Genomic DNA, 18,660 nt, shown 5'->3' with positions numbered 1-18,660 from the left:
CTCTAGTCCCAGTGCAACTAGAAGCCTCCTGCCCGAGACCAACCTTATATCTGAGCCTTTCTAAGCACATGTGCTTGGCCGGGAGTCTGCGTTCCTGGCTCCCCAAGCCTCGGCTCCTCCCCACGGTATGTTTTCTGGAAGGGAGGGGAGCACCCAGGGCTTTGTGATGGTATTGCACAAATCCAGTGATTTTCTTAGAAAAGCAGGCAGACAGAATTTGCTTCAGAGTTAGTCATCTTCTCACTTCCAGATAAAGGAGGATTGTTGGAGATATGACTTAGAACATTATTTCATTACAGGAAATAATGCAATGTTTATGTTCTTTTGCGGTCTTTGGAGTTTGATGCAGCACTCGGGGATGTTCTCTGCTGAGAAGGAACACGGTGATTCCTCTGTGCTGTTGAGAGATCTCCCTTTCCTTTCCCAACCCTACTTCCTGAATCCCCTTTCCGGTCTATTTGTCTTCTTGTTCCTTGCATTCCACACTGGCTCTTCTTCCCCTAAAGCATTTCCTGGCACTCATATGGCGGCTCTTTGGAAGGTTTTCTTGGCTCTCCCGGGACCTTTGTGCTAGGCTCCCAGCCGGGCTTGTGCAGAGCTCAGCACAGAGGCTAAGTCAGCTCTCACTTGCCTGACTCCATGCTTGTAATCTTTGGGTCCCCAGGACATGGAGCAATGCCTGGCACCCGGTAGGTTAATACCGCCAGTGGAATGAATGAGTCCCTTACTTCTAGAACTTCGTCCTCCTCTTCCTTCCTACTGGCTTCTCTGCGGTGGCCTTTGCTCTGACTCTAACCTCTCGTACCTTGATCTTTTTGTGCAACTGTCTATCACCTCACTCATTGTATTAGTACTGACAAGGAAAATAATACTAGTAGTAACAGATGTGATGGACTGACTGTGTGTCTCCCCAGAAATGGACGTGTTGAAGCCCCAACCCCTCGGTGTAGCTGTATTTATATTAAATGAGGAAACAAATGAGGTCATAGTGACATGTAATCCTAAGGATTAGTATGCTTATAAGAAGAGACAGCAGAGATACCGGTGTGTGTGTGTGTGTGTGTGTGTGTGTGTGTGTGCGCGCGTGTATGCGTGTGCACGGGCACACACGCAGAGAAAAGGCCATTTGCAGGTACAGGGAGAAGGCAACTGTCCACATGTCAGGAGGAGAGCTCTCACTAGAAACTGAGCCTGCCAGACCTTGACCTGGGACCACGAGAAAATAAATTTCTGTTGTTGAAGCCCCCTAGTCTATGGTTTTTTCTTACGGCGTCCTGAGTGGACTAAGACAATAGCCGACATTCCAACATTTGGGGCCTTTGTGACAGGCCAGGTACAATGCTAAGTACACCTCAAGCAGACTCTCGCTGAATCTTTGCAACTCTGTGAGGTGACTATTATCCCCATCTCACCAAAACGAAGCTGAGGCACAGAGCAGTAACCCCACCGAGATACCCACAGCCAGTAAGACTGGAACTCAGTCCCAGATCCATCATATTCCACTAGCTTTTCATCGTATCAACCAAGAAACCATGTCTTTCTGTCACCGGTAAGTCAAATCCCAAGCTTTCCTCCTGCGTCCAAAGCTCTTTGAATCCTTGCCCCCACCTCGTGTTTAAACGGCCTGCCCTCCTTACGCTATTTGATCTGAGGGTGTTGTGTGGGTGGCAGGAGTAGTGGATTTAGGAATCAAAAGACAGGAGAGAGGATCCTACTTAGTTCAGAAAACTTTAATGTTCTCTTCTGAAAAATTCAGCATAGTAATTCATCCCTATTAATAATACATCATGCCATGAACACGAAATGTTTTCTAAGAACCGCAGGGATCTATGCGCATGTGGAGGACTGCTGTTATGATTGGTCTCCAAGCTATCCGTTTTTCTCCTCTCGCCCTGCACTGATCTTACCTCTCTCGTATCGGTCATTGTTTCGGGAACTTCCAGCTGGGGCTGCTTCTCAACCCTGGGTCCCCGCTCCACGCCTAGTGCAGGGCTGGGACTGACTTTACGTCAGAGCTGTTTTTGTCAGGTCGTCACTGGGCTTGTCATCAACTGTGTGGAAGAGGGCAAGGCCCGGTGGTCATTTCCTCCTTTGACCCTCCTGTGAATTCTTGTTTGGGGTGAGGGAAACCAGGCCAGGGAGGCTCCCTGGCCTCTCACATGAGCCCTGTGACTTACAGTCGTGCAGAAGTCAGATGTCCCCTTCTCTCTTTGCACAGCATGGGTAGTCCTTGCCCCAGGAGTGGGTTGTGAACCAAAAGCGGGTTAGCAAATTTGTGGTTTATGACCAGGAGTTCATTTTCCAGTGAAAACAAGGCTCGAGGAGTGGTAAAGTCCCCAGCAGGGTTCTGGTGGCCTCTGTAAGCTCCAGAGCAGCTCTACCTAAGCGCTTGCCAAGTTCTGGGTCCTAGAGGAAAATCCAAAGGGGAATGGAGTGCCTCCTTACCTGCGCTAGGCAGCAGAATATTGGAGAAGGAGCACTGACACGACAGTTAAGAAACGTGGATTCAGGTCGAAGTTCTGCCACTGACTCTGTGAAGCTGGGCAAGTCACCTCCTCTCCCTGGGACTTGGTTACATAAAACGAGGAAGTTGTACTCGACCATCTCTCAGCTTTTTGTTATAACATTCTATGACCCTGTTTGGGACCTGCCTTGAGCAAACATTCGAAGGAAAACACGTTTGTCTCTGGCATCTTCTTACCCCACTCCAGGGACTCTCCAAGGGCCCTACACAAACCTGAGTGCTCTCTCCAAAGTGACTCCTTCCTTTTCCTCCAAACAAAATTCTTGTTCCTTCAGGGCACGAGAAAACAATCTGATGGAACTAGTTCTCATAAATGTGCCAAGAGCTCACACCTCCTTAACCTTACTATAAGGATTTGCATTTTTTTTTTAAATAGGGAGCTCCTTATCCAGACAAATTCCTGATTGCTGGAATTTCAGGCAGTGAAATAATAAGTGAAAAAGTCTGGTTGAGGATGAAGTTAAGATGCCAAGTTCAGGAAATATAACTGCTCACAAGTGTTCATTCATGCTCACATGGGTCACTTCTGTTGCTTAATTCAACTCACATTAAAAAACAAGTTAAAACTATAAGGTGTCCAACACAACTATAAATGGGGAAAACTACTAAAATAGTTATGGACAAGCTCTAACCATTTCTTGCATTGATTCCCTTCTGTGCAGATTTAAGAGTAAAACAAGAAAATCATGGGCTGTTCGTTACAGCTCTGGCAAAGGTTAGTGCTGGCAGCCCTCTAGATAAGACTTCAAGGTCTGGGTAGTAATGGCAGCACCAAAGCTTCACGAAATCAGTTGACAGGTTGTACCATTCTCTGATGTTTTTCTTGCTTGATTTTTGTTCAGTTGGTTACATGTTTTCAAAACTAGGCTCAAACAAGGTAAAGAGAAGGGGTTTGATTTGTGAGGGGGAGAAAGGACCACATCAAGTTCAGAAGAATGAAAGGAAAAATTGGTGATTCCATATATAACTTTTAAACATTAGAAATTTATCCAAAACCCAAGATTAAAAAAAGAGGCTTTGTGGGCTAATTCATCGCCAAGATTCCAATGTAAATTCTAAGACCCAAGTTATTAATTTCTTTATGCTCAAAATATTTTCAGAATGTCATAGGAAAATACCCTTTAAGGAGTTCACTACAAAGTTGGGAAATAAAAACAGAGAAGTTTGTTTGTTTTCAATAAGAGAATGTTTTCCTAAATTATCAGAGAGCTCACCAGAATTTCAAGGACACTTATTTTAAACTCATAACCTAAGTGAACTTGAATTGACAAGATTTGCTGTACCTGGGAAGGGCTTGGGGGTGCACGGGGAGCCATGCAGGTTAGGGAGCCAGGGCCGGATGGCCTAGGATTGGAGAGGTGAAGAAATGTAGAAATACACTAGGTTAAGCACCAGGCAGCATCAGAGATGGTTCAAAACAGCAATGGTGACCTGGCCACAGAGCACAACTGAATTCCTAGACAGGCGGCAGAAGCACATCTGATATCTGTCTAATTGGAAAGCAGCTCCTGGGTGGGGAGCACCTTCGTGGTATTAGGACGCAAGGAAATTGCTTGATCTTAGAAAGGCAAACAAAGTTGTTGAAACAGACTTCAAGACCCCACAAAATCTCAGAGTTGGGACCTAGCTATTTCCCCAGTGTTGGGGCAGAATTGGTCACTAATTCTTGGGTGGAAAGCAGCTAAAGGGAAGCAGAAGCAAGAGCCCCTCTACCGGCCTCCACTCTGGTTATGTCTTCTCCGCCCCCCTTTCTCTAATCTACTGTGGGTCTAGGGGAGCAGGCTGGATAGCACTTGGAGTCATACTGGGGCAACACCTGGGACACATATATGACAGGCACCCAACGTCTCACTCAGATGGGTAGTACACGTTGGCATTTCTGTAACAAGTTCGGGTAACATCCATTCATCCAGCACTCCTGCCTTTTTTTTTTTTTCACATTTTCTCCCATGACTGTTGGAAAGAATCTGATAACCTAATTCATGAAAAGATGGCTAATAATAGTTGAATTGTCAAGTGCCGATGATTCAGTTACAAAATACGGACCTTAATTGGGGCAACCGGGGGTTAAGTATCTGACTCTTGGTTTCGGCTCTGGTGGTGATCTCAGGGCTGAGATGGAACCCTCTGTCAGGCTTTGCACTCAGCGCAAAGTCGGCTTAAGACTCTCTCTCTCCCTGTTCCTCTGCCCCTCCCCCCCATACTCATCCTCTCTCTCTCTCAAATAAACAAATCTTTAAAAAATAAATACAAAACATAGACTTTGAAGCATAGACCTTCATCTATTAACAATAAGCCACTAGGGGAGAACCTTTTCTCATGATGGGCCTTCCTAGTATACCCAGAAATCACACAATTATGAAACTACTGATTATTCCTTCAAAGAAAGACTAAGGACAGAAAATTATTTATTTATTTATTTGGCAGAGAGAGAGAGCACAAACAGGGGGAAAGGCAGGCAGAGGGAGAGGGAGAAGCAGAGGGGCTCAATCCCAGCACCCCAGGATCATGACCTGAGCTGAAGGCAGATGCTTAACTGACTGAGCCACCCAGATGCCCCAAAGACAGACAATTTTAAAAAGGTCTACAGCATAATTTGTATTCTTTTTGAGCTCTTAGTCTGGTTCCCTAACAGATAAAAATGTTGTCTAGACTTTTTCTTTCAATGTCTCATTGTGTACACCTTGTTTTCTCTCTCTATTCTTAATTGTGTTCTTTGCATTATTAAACTTGTCCAAATCAATACTCAACTATGGGATGCGTTTCTAACCATTCTTCTTCCTGACTCTTACTTTGTTCCTGACATCCTTTTCCCCTGAGTGTCTTACAATTTTACCTCTACTTATATATTTGTTTTGGTTGGTTTGTTTGTTTTCCTTTTGACTTGTGACCTAGCCTATCTTTCTTGGCAAAAAGTTTGTTTTGCATTATGATGTTCATAACAGGGAAAATCAACTGCTGGGAAAAACAGCACAATTTCCATATTTCCTTCCAAGAGGTGGTGGCAAAGTTTCTGTTAGGAAAGAAGTCCCAATAGCCAATAAACCATGACTAATCCCAGGGGTACAAAAATGAGTAAGACAGGTGCCTAACGCCCAAGAAAGAAGATCCAAGATAGGAGGGGAAGAGCATCCTGAAGTCAGCAGCATCCCAGCTGGGCGATGACGCCAGCAGAATTGCCAATATGGCAGCTCCCATGCCTGAGAGTTTTGTCCTGCATAACCATCTAAAGCGGTATCTCTAGCATGCAGGCTGCAGGCTATGCAATCAAAAGAATTCCTAACCTTAACAAGTACGTCTGTTAGCCATCCTCAACCCTGCATTCTCGGAAAATAACGGATTTCTCTGCATCCAGGAAACAACAGACTTTTATGGAGTTGTGTGGGCGAAAGTCTTCAATGGGAACATGGCAGGGATTTGTGTTGAAACATGTTGTCCTCCTACAGTTCCATGGAAGGGTTTGTGTGTGCCTTTCAAAACATAAAAAACCCGAACATCCCTTTAACTGAAAGGCATAAATCTGATAGGCTTCTGGAACGAGGCAGCAGCTGTGAAAACATCAGTCACCGAGAGGGCCCTCCTGTCTGGGCCTCCCCAGTGCGTGGTACCTTTGACCTTGTCTGCCCGCTCTGGAAATGCGGCATTTGTGTCCTACAAAGAGCTTACCTTTGGAGCCAGATGAACCTGGAAGCTTGAACCCAACTCCACCATTTATGGGTTGTGTAACTGAACCCAAGTTCAACTGCCAGCTGCACAGCAGAAACAATCACTGGGACCTGGAGCACACAGAAAGGAAAGAGATTATTTGAGAGGCAGCCAAACGCGGAGACAGAAGGGCAAAGCCCCACCTCCTCCTCCCCGAGGAGAGTCAGGCAACTTTAAAGGCAAATGAGAAAGGCCTGGGTAAAAAGTTGCCACTCTGCTTATTAGTCCCATAAACCCTTTGGATACCGGTTTCAGGCGGAGAGCGTGAGAACTAACTCACCCCTGAGGGTCTCACTCTAATCATCTACAACATAATGATCAGACACACTTGGGAAGATTAGCGGAAGAATTCAGCTAATACTGTGTTCAAGGAATACAACATTATTTAGTTCAGGGGCTGGTCATAATCACCACTCAAAACATTTAGTTAAAATAATGATTATGATTATTCCATTTGATTGGATTCCGTGCTCACAGAGAGGTCTTTGAGGACCCTCTAACCCCCGGGACTGAGTGTGCGCTGCCCACAGGACATCCAGGGAATGTTCACGATCATCGGCCTGAAGGAGATAGTAATTGAAATCTGCAAGCGGGTAATACCACAGTAGTAGATTGATTGTTTTTGGCTCCCCCTATATCCATAGTGTTTGCCCTCCCATGTGACAGTCCTTCAAACATAACTTAGAATTTTTTAGTTCCTTAAATTCTTCACAATACGATTTGGGACTGGCTCCCTCACTGTTGAGCGTGCCACGTGAGGCCACATCTGGGGTATACCGTTTCTGCTCAAGACCTTGCACTTCACAAAAACTGTGGCAACGTCCCCTGCTCTGCTTCATTTTAGGGACTAAGCTGCAGTTTCTCTCTTGACACTCTGAACTGTCCTCGAGAAAATGACGTGAGGAATCTGTGCGAGAACGCCCAGCACCATGCCTGCGACACCGGCCGTCACCATTTCCTGTGTGTGTCCTCAGGCAGCTAGAACCTTAGAGCTGTCTTTGGCAACTACATCTAAGTGTTGACTCACATCGAGTTTTCCGGAAATTAGATCTCATGTCTCTTTAACGTGTGAATTCTGTCCCATCCGTTAAAGGACGACCCTTTGAGAAGATACTGAGAAGGGCTGCGGTATTCTGGTGGCTATCACTGGATAACTCCCCAAGCCCCTCCTGCGGCCTCATTTCTATGAATGCATCACCAGCTACCCCGGCTTCCAAAAAAGAACACTCAGAGTACAGAACGTATACATGTAACTACGTATGCAGGATTCTACATACACACAAATATATGTATGTTAAATCTGAGAGGACTCTATAGACTAGATGCTCTGTTTTAGTAGAATATTTTTTATCTGACAAAAAAGAGAAAAGTGTTGACAGAGGTCACAACTCCCAAGCCAAGGGAGCAAAGAAAGAAGAATCTAGATAGGCATCTAGAAATTGGGAACAAAATAAGAATGCTCCTTTTTAAAAATTTTCAACATTGTTCTGAAAATCCAAAATATGAAATATAATTATAAACCAAAATAGTATTAATGAAGAGGAAAAACACCAGCTGGATGATCCTCATATAACTAGAAAACATAAGAATAAACTAGAAATTATTATATTAATCAGTATGAAGTAAAGCAACTATACTTGAGACAAATCTTATTAAAATAATGGCATTCCTATATATAACAATAAGCAGTTAGAAGTTATCATAATAGAAATATCTCAACCAGAGTAACAATAAAAATATAAAATAATAATCTTAAAGGAAATGTTTTGACCTGTTTGATGGGAACTACAAACAGTTTATAAAGATGTAGAAGATATTTGAATAAATGGGAAGTCATGACATCTAGGATGGAAAGAGTAAATATTAAGAATATGTTCATCCGGGGCGCCTGGGTGGCGCAGTCGTTGGGCGTCTGCCTTCGGCTCAGGGCGTGATCCCGGCATTATGGGATCGAGCCCCACATCAGGCTCCTCCGCTATGAGCCTGCTTCTTCCTCTCCCACTCCCCCTGCTTGTGTTCCCTCTCTCGCTGGCTGTCTCTATCTCTGTCAAATAAATAAATAAAATCTTTAAAAAAAAAAAAGAATATGTTCATCCTCTTGAAATTAATGTATGGCTTTAGTGAGATTCTGATTTTAAAAATCCCAATGATCCCATTTTGCAGAGGGGGGAAGGGACAGAGAAGGTAATTGACATATTTCTTTAAAATTAATCTGGATGAATAAACACATGAGAGACTAATGTCCTTATTGTTAATAAGGAGTTCCTTTCAAAACAACGAGAAAAACATTAAACATTTTTAGAAAAATTAAGGATAAACAAAAATAGACAATCATGGAAGAAATATACATGGTTAATAAACACAAGAGAATTTTCAAACATTTTTTGTAATGATGTATCTACTAATTTTAAAAAATGAGATATCATTGCGCACTTCCCACATTGGTGAATATTTTTGATTAATAACATACAGTGTTAAAGGGAAAAAAAAAACCCTAGGAACTCTGGTAACATTGTGATAGGGATATAAATTGATGTACTTCTTTTGGAAAGCAATTTGGAGATAAGTACCAAAAGCATTAATAATGTTCCCAATAATTCCATTTATATAAAACATATTACATAAATAAGGCTATGGATGAAGACATATATACAAAAATACTCATTTTTCATCCATGATCTCTATAAAGAACAGATAATTTTGAAATAGAGCTTTTATTATTGTTGACAATTATTTCGCAAATGAATTCTATGTCCACCTTTGACTATGGCTAATTCAATTAATGAAATATCCATGTAGTTGAATATTAGCTTTCATTCCAATTTAATCATTTGGCTAGCTTTCTAGGATATGTGAAATACTCATGGTATGATGTTGCTTGGGGACAATGGCGTAGTTACTTTGCACAATGACTTTTCAGTTAGAAGAAACGAGAGAGAGAGAGAGAGGAAGAAGACAATGAGGACAAGAGGAAAGAGAATATCTAAGAAATTTAAAAATCACTTAAGTAAGGGAGGGGGGATATTCATACCAAATATTAAAATGTATCATAAGAGCACAGTGATTTTAATGGCATGTTACTAAAAATAGACAAATCACTTACTGCAACAGAACAGATAATTCTGAAATAGGCTTCATGTTCTCCAATCATTTGTACTAATTTATCTTTAAGAAGACTTCCATGGAAAAGAGAATGGAAGATTATTTAACAGAAAACTGCTCAAGCATCTGGAACCACCCCATAACTTTGTACAACAACAACAATAAAGATAATGTTGAATTAAAAAGTTACATATAAAAATGTCAAACTACAGGACAATTTTGAGAAAACAATTCTCAAGTATCTGAGCAGAGGAATTCTAAGTTCAGTGTAGAAGGAATCATAAAGAAGAGTATCAATAGCTTTTACTATAAAACAATGTTAAACTTCAGTAAGTAAAACAAATCTAGAATCAGAATTAGAAAGCAAATGCAAAATAAATAAAATGAAAAGACATACAATTTTAAAATGGAGACAAATGAGGTAGCAGCTGACTTTTAAAGATGTGAGCAGGCTGTGACTTCCACTGATGTCTGCTTCTGTGTTTAAAAAAAGAAAATCCTCTGCCTTATCAGGTTCCCTCTGCCCATGCACTTTTCAGGATGGTCATGGCCTTCCTGTCTTAAAATCATTGGCCAGCTGTAGGAAAGTCACATTTCCAGTCTCTGCCCATCAAGAACCAATTCAGCCATGAGTGAAGTTTGGGGGACAGCACTAGCCCTGAGCTAGGGATCTTTTTTCCTTTTTAATTAGTCTCTGTGCCCAACATGGGGCTTGAACTCACAACCCTGAGATCAAGAGCTGCAGGCTCTAAGGACTGAGCCAGCCAGGCGCCCCTGAGCTAGGTTTTAAGAGAGATGAAAGTCCCGCCTTCCACAAAAACAGACACATAGGCCAATGGAACAGAATAGAGAACCCAGAAATGGACCCTCAGCTCTTTGGGCAACTTATCTTTGATAAAGCAGGAAAAAACATCCAGTGGAAAAAAAGACAGTCTCTTCAATAAATGGTGCTGGGAAAATTGGACAGCTACATGCAAAAGAATGAAACTTGACCACTGTCTCACACCATACACAAAGATAAACTCCAAATGGATGAAAGACCTTGATGTCAGACAGGAATCCATCAAAATCATTGAGGAGAACATAGGCAGCAACCTCTTTGACATCAGCCACAGCAACTTTTTTCATGACACATCTCCAAAGGCAAGAGAAACAAAAGAAAAAATGAACTTGTGGGACTTCATCAAGATAAAAACTTCTGCACAGCCAAGGAAACAGTCAAAAAAACTAAGAGGCAGCCCACGGAATGGGAGAAGATATTTGCAAATGACACTACAGATAAAAGACTGGTATCCAAGATCTACAAAGAATTTCTCAAACTCAATACACGAGAAACAAATAAACAAATCAAAAATGGGCAGAAGATATGAACAGACACTTTTCCAACGAAGACATACAAATGGCTAACAGACACATGAAAAAATGTTCAAAATCATTAGCCATCAGGGAAATTCAAATCAAAACCACACTGAGATACCACCTTACACCAGTTAGAATGGCAAAAATGGACAAGGCAAGAAACAACAAATGTTGGAGAGGATGTGGAGAAAGGGGATCCCTCCTACATTGTTGGTGGGAATGCAAGTTGGTACAGCCACTCTGGAAAACAGTGTGGAGGTCCCTTAAAGTTAAAAATTGAGCTACCCTATGATCCAGCAATTGCACTACTGGGTATTTACCCCAAAGATACAGATGTAGTGAAGAGAAGGGCCATATGCACCCCAATGTTCATAGCAGCATTGTCCACCATAGCTAAATCGTGGAAGGAGCCGAGATGCCCTTCAACAGATGACTGGATTAAGATGTGGTCCATATATACAATGGAATATTACTCAGCCATCAAAAAGAACGAGTTCTCAACATTTGCTACAACATGGACGGGACTGGAGAAGATGTGGTCCATATATACAATGGAATATTACTCAGCCATCAAAAAGAACGAGTTCTCAACATTTGCTACAACATGGACGGGACTGGAGGAGATAATGCTAAGCGAAATAAGTCAAGCAGAGAAAGACAATTATCATACGGTTCCACTCATTTATGGAACATGAGAAGTAGGAAGATCTTTAGGAGAAGAAAGGGAAGAAGAAGGGGGGGTAAACAGAAGGGGGAATGAACCATGACAGACTATGGACTCTGGGAAACAAACTGAGGGCTTCAGAGGGGAGGGGGATGGGGGATTGGGCTAGGCCTGTGATGGGTATTAAGGAGGGCACGTATTGCATGGAGCATGGGGTGTTATACGCAAGTAATGAATCATGGAACTTTACATCAAAAACTAGGGATGTACTGTATGGTGACTAACATAATATAATTAAAAAATATTATTAAAAAAAAAGTTTACACTACAATACAAATTCTCACACACACACACACACACACACACACACACACACAGAAATAGAAAGTCCCTCCTTCCCCCTCCAGAAGCTTCCTGTGGCTCCCCCTGGTGGGCAGACGGGCAAAACTTAGGACCTGGGAAAGACGCTTGTACTTGTTGCTAGTACCAGGCTCCTTCCAGCTCTGGATTCTTGCACTTTTGGAGTTTCACTGCTTTGTAACTTTTCTCACCCAAGGGAGGTTGTCTAGCAGAATGGTGCAATCCAAGACTGCTGGCAGGGAAAGATCGATCTATCTGGGTGGGGACCAAGAACTTGTTTCTGTTTTGCTTTGATCCAGAAGCTCGGACCCACCCAGGCTGCTCACTTCCAAGGAGCCCCGGGTGAGCTCACCTGCTCTGACATTCTCACTGCACCACCCACCTACCAGCCCATTCCCCTCCTATCTACTGCCTCAAGGATTAAATTATTTTTCAGAATGCTGGAGATTTTGGTAAGCTGCCTCAGCTTTTGTGGATTGAGGGGAAAGTAGCTAGTTCCACAGAAGATGTCTGGGTGGGCAAAGCTTTCAACCTCTCTGTGCTTGATGTCCCTCCCCGGGAAACATCCCCATCTTCACTTCCAGGATTGCTGTGAGGACCAGATGCTGCAAGAGTAATGGCCCCTCCTGCTCTACTCCCTCCCCCTCCCCCAGAATCAGAGTCTGAGGTTGAAGGTAATGGTGGGGAGGTTTTCTAACTATAGCTTTCATCTTGCAAGTTACATACGTCCTGCCTTTGGGAGATGGGGTTCTTGGAGAGAAAACTGAGCCATGGGGGCTCATCAAGCAGGCATTTTAATAAAACCAGACATACACCACTGCCTTCCTGGTGTGGGCTTTCTTCTTTGTGATGGTGGACTTTCCAGGTTAGCTCTGCTCCTGGTACAACGCGGGATGAAACTAGGTTCCTGCCCATGAGAGCTGCCATGCACAACAGACACATGTCCCAGCAATTACGTAGATGTGGCAGTAATGGCATGACTGGGGAAAGCAGTTCCTAGACACCTGGACAACTGAACTCAGCCTGACCCTGTTTCTTCATCCCCTTTCCTGTTTATACACTTCTGCAGCACAATTTGCTAATCTCCTCATTTTTATTGCAGACTTCCCTGTCCTTAAGTGCATTCAGTTGTCATTCATTCAAGGGGAAGTGAACCACTATCTACTGAGTGCTCTAGATCTAGATAGATGTAAATACATAGACACTGTATTAGGTCCCGACCTACACTGTTTTATTCTATCCCCACAATAGTATTCTAAGTGTCATTCTCAGGTCCGGTGTCACAGATGAGGATGTTGTCATAAGGTGGTTAAATAGGTTAGCCTTTTTCTCAACGGTAGGAATTGGCTGACTTGATGCACTTTCCCTTCCAATGGAGACCAAGAAATGAGTAAACTATGGCTTACCCAGGCGCCAGGCTGAGAGGGTTCAGGGGTGGCGGACACGGGACCCCCACTGAACTCTCTTAACTCCCCCAGCCTCCCTGAACCAGGGCTCAAGCTTTTATTCCAAGTTGCCTCCGCAGTGTCCATCTCTCTCCCTCTACTTCTAGCCAGACCTTGGTGATCTTGGTGAGAAAGAGGAAGAGACGGGAAAGTCCCCTATTTCATTGTGTCATTCCCGAGGGCCTTTTGCAAATGCCACAAATTCTATTAGCAATTATATTCTTTAGAGTCAGTGAGCCATCTTTGATTAAGATACAAAAGAACCGGAAGAGCTACCCCCTGACTCATGCGCTAGCTTACCAAACAGGTCCAGAACCCGGGGCAGCGCACACGCCGTGACGGAACGTCACGGTGATCATCACATGCAGAGCTAACAGTCACACTGAGCACTCGCAACGGACCGGGCATGGCCCTAAGCACGGCACACTCATTGTCTCCTTTCATCCTGAACAATCCTGTTACTCTCTCCATTCCAGAGACCAGGGAGCTGGGGCTTGGAGAATGTAGCCACTTTCCCAAGATCACACAGCCAGGATGTTGGGGGACCAGGATTCTATGTTGCAGGATGTCTGACTGGGACCCTCCGTGAGCCAGCAGGGTGACAGGTGCTGGGTTCAGGAGAGGCACCTGGCGGGAGAGAGGCGCCCCGGAGCCGCGGAGGGCTGAATAGCAATGCTGTGACACAATGTTGAATAGGAAAAAATGGAGTTCTAGGAGACTGTGTGCCGCCGGTAAGCTGTTTATCAAGTCCCGAAGCCCGGGCCCCCACAACATGTTGTTCCGGCTACCATGCATATGTGCTAACATTAATTTAAAAAGCAAGGGAATAGAGCACACTAAATTCCAGGTGGGGTGGAAGCAGGATAGGGGAGGAACACATAGGTAGATGTAAATTATTGCTTATTTTTCTGGTCCTTGGATTGGATGATGGGTTCACCAGGTGCTCTGTAATATCATTTTAAAATGTGTTAAGAAAAAGAAAGAAAAAATGCAATGAAAAAGCCAGGCACAGGGGCGCCTGGGTGGCTCAGTCGGTGAAGCGTCCAACTCTTGGTCTCAGCTCATGTCTCGATCTCAGGGTCCACGCTGGGCACAGAGCCTACTTTAAAAAAAAAAAAATAATCCAGATACAAAGAGTTCATCTTGAACCACGAATTATGAAAAAAATCTAATTTCGTGCATCGAAGCACCAGATTTTTTTTTTTCAAAGGATAGGGTGAATTATAAATGAACAGCCAAGTATCCATTATCAAACTTAAAAAATAAAACTTGCAAATACAGTTGGAGCCCCCAGTGTAACCTCTCTCCAGTTCCGTTTCCCTTCTTCGTCCCCGGAGGACACCGCTTTCCTGATTGTTTTATATTCCCTCACTTTTCAAAAATTTCTATGCATCCATGAACAACGCACTGTGGTTTTTGCAAGATCTCAAACTTGAGGGAAGTGGCCTTAGGCGACACCTCGCAGCCTCCCCCCCGCCCCCCCCCCCGCTTTATTTATTCAGCGCCCTCTGTCCTCAGTTGCTCTATTTCCCTCATTTTCTCTTTTGCATCGTATTTATTTTATTATAAGAAATTTATTTTGTAAGAAATTTATTTTATGATACTAACACGGCAAAATGTATTTATCTACCTTCTTGGTCAAGGAAATTTAGTTGATTTAGTATTTGGCTGCCACGCACAGAGCTGCCATGAACACCCTAATCCTGATCTCTCCAGGCGTCTGTGCCGAGTTTCTGCAGACCACGCCCAGGAGCGCAGGTGCAGAGTGGAGGACGGGCACATTTTCAGCTTCCCGGATCATGCCAAATGGTTTCCCAAAGTGCTTGTGCCAATCTACACATCACACAGTGTGTGAAAGTACCCACTGTGCCACATCCTTGCTACCACTTGGTATCATCCAACGTTTTTTATTTTTGGCCACGTTGGTGGGTGTGAAGTGTTATCTAATGGTGGCCTGGTGCTTCTCTAATACTAACAAGGTTGCATGTATTGTAAATATCTTTTCACTCTCTTTGTCTATTCAGTTGAGCACTACTGCTTACGTTTAACAGTGCCAAATTCATTAATCTTTTCATTTGCAGTTTATGCTTTCGCTATTTCGTTGAAAACATTCTTCCTGACCTTGTAGCAGTACACATGTGATACCTCTTGCAGTTTTTCTGTATATCAGGTTTCCACATTGGCTGGCTCTTTTACCACATCAATGTTCTCTTGGTCTAGCTCTGCACCAAAACCACACCATCTTAACCACTGCAACTTGATATTGATGTCCCCTGGGGCAAGTTCCCTTTACCTAGTTGTTTCTATTGGTGTTCCTGTCTTCTCCTTCTCCCTCCTTCTCTTCCTCCTCCTCCTCCCCCAGTTCCTCCTTCTCCTCTTCCTTCTTCAATATCTTAGCTATCCTTGGAGTATTGTTAGAATCACCTTGCTAACTTCCAGGGAAAACCGTATTCAGATTTTAATTTAAATCCTATCAATTATTGAATCTAGCAATTATGTTGTAAAAAATTCTCATCTTTGAGACCTGGAATCTTTTCATAATTAAACATGGTATGACTCTCCCATTTATTTAGCACTTCTTTAATATCTTTCCATTAAGTTTTATCATTTTCTTGAGCATCTTTTGTTAGATTTATCCCTAGGGTTTTGGTTTTTTATTAACCATATCTTCAAAAAAATTATTTTTTATAACTATTGCTAGTATGTAGGAATGCTGAACTATTACTCGGTTCCTTTCCAAAGAACTCTCTAGGACTGAGAGCTAGAATTTTACGTGACAGAAGGCACTCCATAAATTAGACACTCAGGGCTGACACTCACTGGTACATAACACCACGGCTGTACTGGTTACTGTAATACTGAAATATTTCCACGGTGGAATCCCCTGATTTCTTCCTTGACACTCTGGCCATCCTGGCCTCTCCCTCTGGACAGACTCAGACCTCCCCAAGTTCCACATACTACTACTGAGGTTTAACATCTTTTCTTTTGTCTCTAGGACATTCGTAACACTTTTGTAAACACTTTCGTAAAAGGAATTTTTGGGTCTTCAGGCATTTTTTTCTATTGGTTTTTCTATTGGAATGTTTTCCTTTTTCTTACAGATGTACAGGCATTAATTATGTATTTTGGAGGCTGTTTTGTTGGTTTTATGTACTGTAATATCTTTTCACTCTCTTTTATGTCTCTACACCCAGCACAGCACAGGGGCTTAGGCCCATTCCCCCGGGAGGGCAGGTGTCTGTTCTGATTGCTTGTTCCCACGCCATGTGAGTTGTTATTTCAAATGTTACCTCTTGTGCTCAGATGCTGGTGCTAACATAAACACCAAGGGTGAAATATGTGCGCATATATATATATATATATATATATATATATATATATATATATAGTGTGTGTGTGTGTGAGAGAGAGGGAGTGAGAGAGAGAGGGAGAGCATGCATGTGCGCTCATGCGTGGGGGGAGGGGCAGAAGAAGAGGGAGCTATCTAGCCACCACCCACCTCTGATAACCCCTACCCAAATCCCTGCAGCTTCACATACTCTCCCACGTGGCGCTCCCACAGCTCTCCCCACCACCACATGTTTCAGACTGAACACCTCAGCTATACTTATTTTCATTGTTACTCTTTCGTTGTGGAAGTATAATTAACGTACAGGGTTATCAGAGTTTCGGGTGTACAATATAATGATTCAATAATTCTGCATGTTACTCGGTGCTCACCATGAGACACACAGTCACGTGAAAAGATGCTCGACATCACTAATCGGGGAAATGCAAATCAAAACCGTAATGAGCTACCACCTTACACCTGTCAGAATGGCTAGAATCGAAAAGACAAGAAATAACAAGTGTTAGGGAGGATGTGGAAAAAGGGAACCCGCGTGAACTGTTGGGAACGCAAACTGGTGCAGCCACTGTGGAAAGCAGTGCTTGGGTCCTCCTAAAAAACTTAAAAATAGAAATACCATATGATCCAGTAATTGAACACATCATCTTTAAATGCTAAACCTGCCCTCTTCCTGACTCCCCTGACTGGTGGACCAGTGTCTCCAACCATCTTGTCTCCTGCAGTAGAAAATTCAGAATCATCCCAGACTCTGCCTTACCTTCACTTCCTCTTTCTTATTGTTGACCAAGATCTGTCAATTCTACGCCATAAAAGAGTCTCTTGAATACCACCTTACCCCATCCTAATTGTCACTGTCTTACAAATTTTTGAATAGTTTCCTAACAAGTCTCTTGGCCGCCAGCCTCTTTGGCCTCTCCAGTCCCTCCGCGACTGTCCCCAGCATCAGCAGTCCAGCCTGGACCAGTCACATACTGCGTCCTCATCCGTGGAAGGCAGTGAGTGGGAGCCATCCACCTCGGTGGGGAGGACTTTTATCACTGGCACGGTTTAGAATGGTGCTCATATAAAGCAGATTCACTTTGAGTTGGTTTTATTATTGTGTTTAAATTCCCTACAGACAATGCCACCCCTTTTGCCTACACCTGGCCAACTGTTCCCACCCCGTTCTCCTTGGTGCAACACTGGAAAGAAAATGTTCTGCCTCAGAGCTGCCGTGAACGGTGAATGGAACATGCCGGCTGAGAGCTCAGCCCAGCCCCCTGCACATGCTGAGCGCTTAATGGTAACAGTTATTAGTAATACCAGTACTATTGGTTCCTTATTCCCTATATGACTCCTGCTCTGGGAGGCAAAGCCTTTTGCACTGGCCTCGCTCACTCCCTTCCACCCTCCTGAACCCTATACTCTAGCTATCGAAACTGTTTACTCTGACTTCTTCCAACTTCCTGAAGCTTTGCAAATGCCCTGTACAGGGCCTGGCATGTCTTCCCTGTTTCTCTGGAGAGTCATCATTTAAGACCCAGTACACAGTCACGCTTTCTGGGAAGCCCTCCTCGGATTATGCAGACAAAAAGAATTCCTCCTCCCCCTGCGCACCCAGGGCCCTCTGCTCATGGCTCCTCCTTACAGCTCGCCAGGCATGGAGCTCCTGCAAGGGAGAGTCTGTGTGTGCTCATCTTGGGGACTAACTTTGTATCCACAGTCACCATAATTGCGTCTGCCCCATAATACCCACTCACTACTTGTGGGAGTTTTGCTTGCTTTGTTTTGTTTTACTGGAAGGAATGGACAAGTGAATGAATGAATGAATGAATGGGAATGGTTTTGGTAGCGACAGTTGTGGTCATTTCGTGTAACCTGATATTGGACTCTTCTTTCCATACCCCAAGGAAAATGTCTCCAAGATGCTAGCGTACCTGTCTGAGCGTACCTGAGGACTTGGCCTCAGTAACTAAAGGAAAGGCTATTTAAAAGCGGGAAGATGGTGGAGCGGGTCAGCTCAGTTGTCTTCACAACTGTCCCTGCGAGGGCGCTGTTCCCAAATCAAACCTCCAGAGGCCGGAGCTGAAATACCCGAGCGTTCCCACAGGACTCAGCATCCCTCCCTTCCCAGGCTGCGGTCGCGGGTCCCCAGCGGAGCGCCTGCCCA

At 43.7% G+C, this 18,660-nt stretch overlaps 1 protein-coding gene across 1 annotated transcript in view; it reads right to left on the bottom strand.

Annotated features, from left to right (window-relative positions):
* CAPN14 (calpain 14) overlaps positions 1 to 7,464 on the bottom strand; it is a 48,244-nt gene extending 40,780 nt beyond the window's left edge. The window contains exon 1 of the mRNA XM_045809135.2: positions 6,191 to 7,464. The gene's annotated coding sequence lies outside the window, so the exon portion shown is untranslated. The remainder of the gene's footprint in view (positions 1 to 6,190) is intronic.
* Positions 7,465 to 18,660: the final 11,196 nt, after the last annotated feature.

The sequence above is a fragment of the Ursus americanus genome, chromosome 7, assembly GCF_024610735.1.
Source record: "Ursus americanus isolate L20-20 chromosome 7, mUrsAme1.1.p, whole genome shotgun sequence".
Taxonomy (NCBI): Eukaryota; Metazoa; Chordata; class Mammalia; order Carnivora; family Ursidae; genus Ursus; species Ursus americanus.
This window is presented reverse-complemented; position numbering and strand designations above follow the sequence as displayed.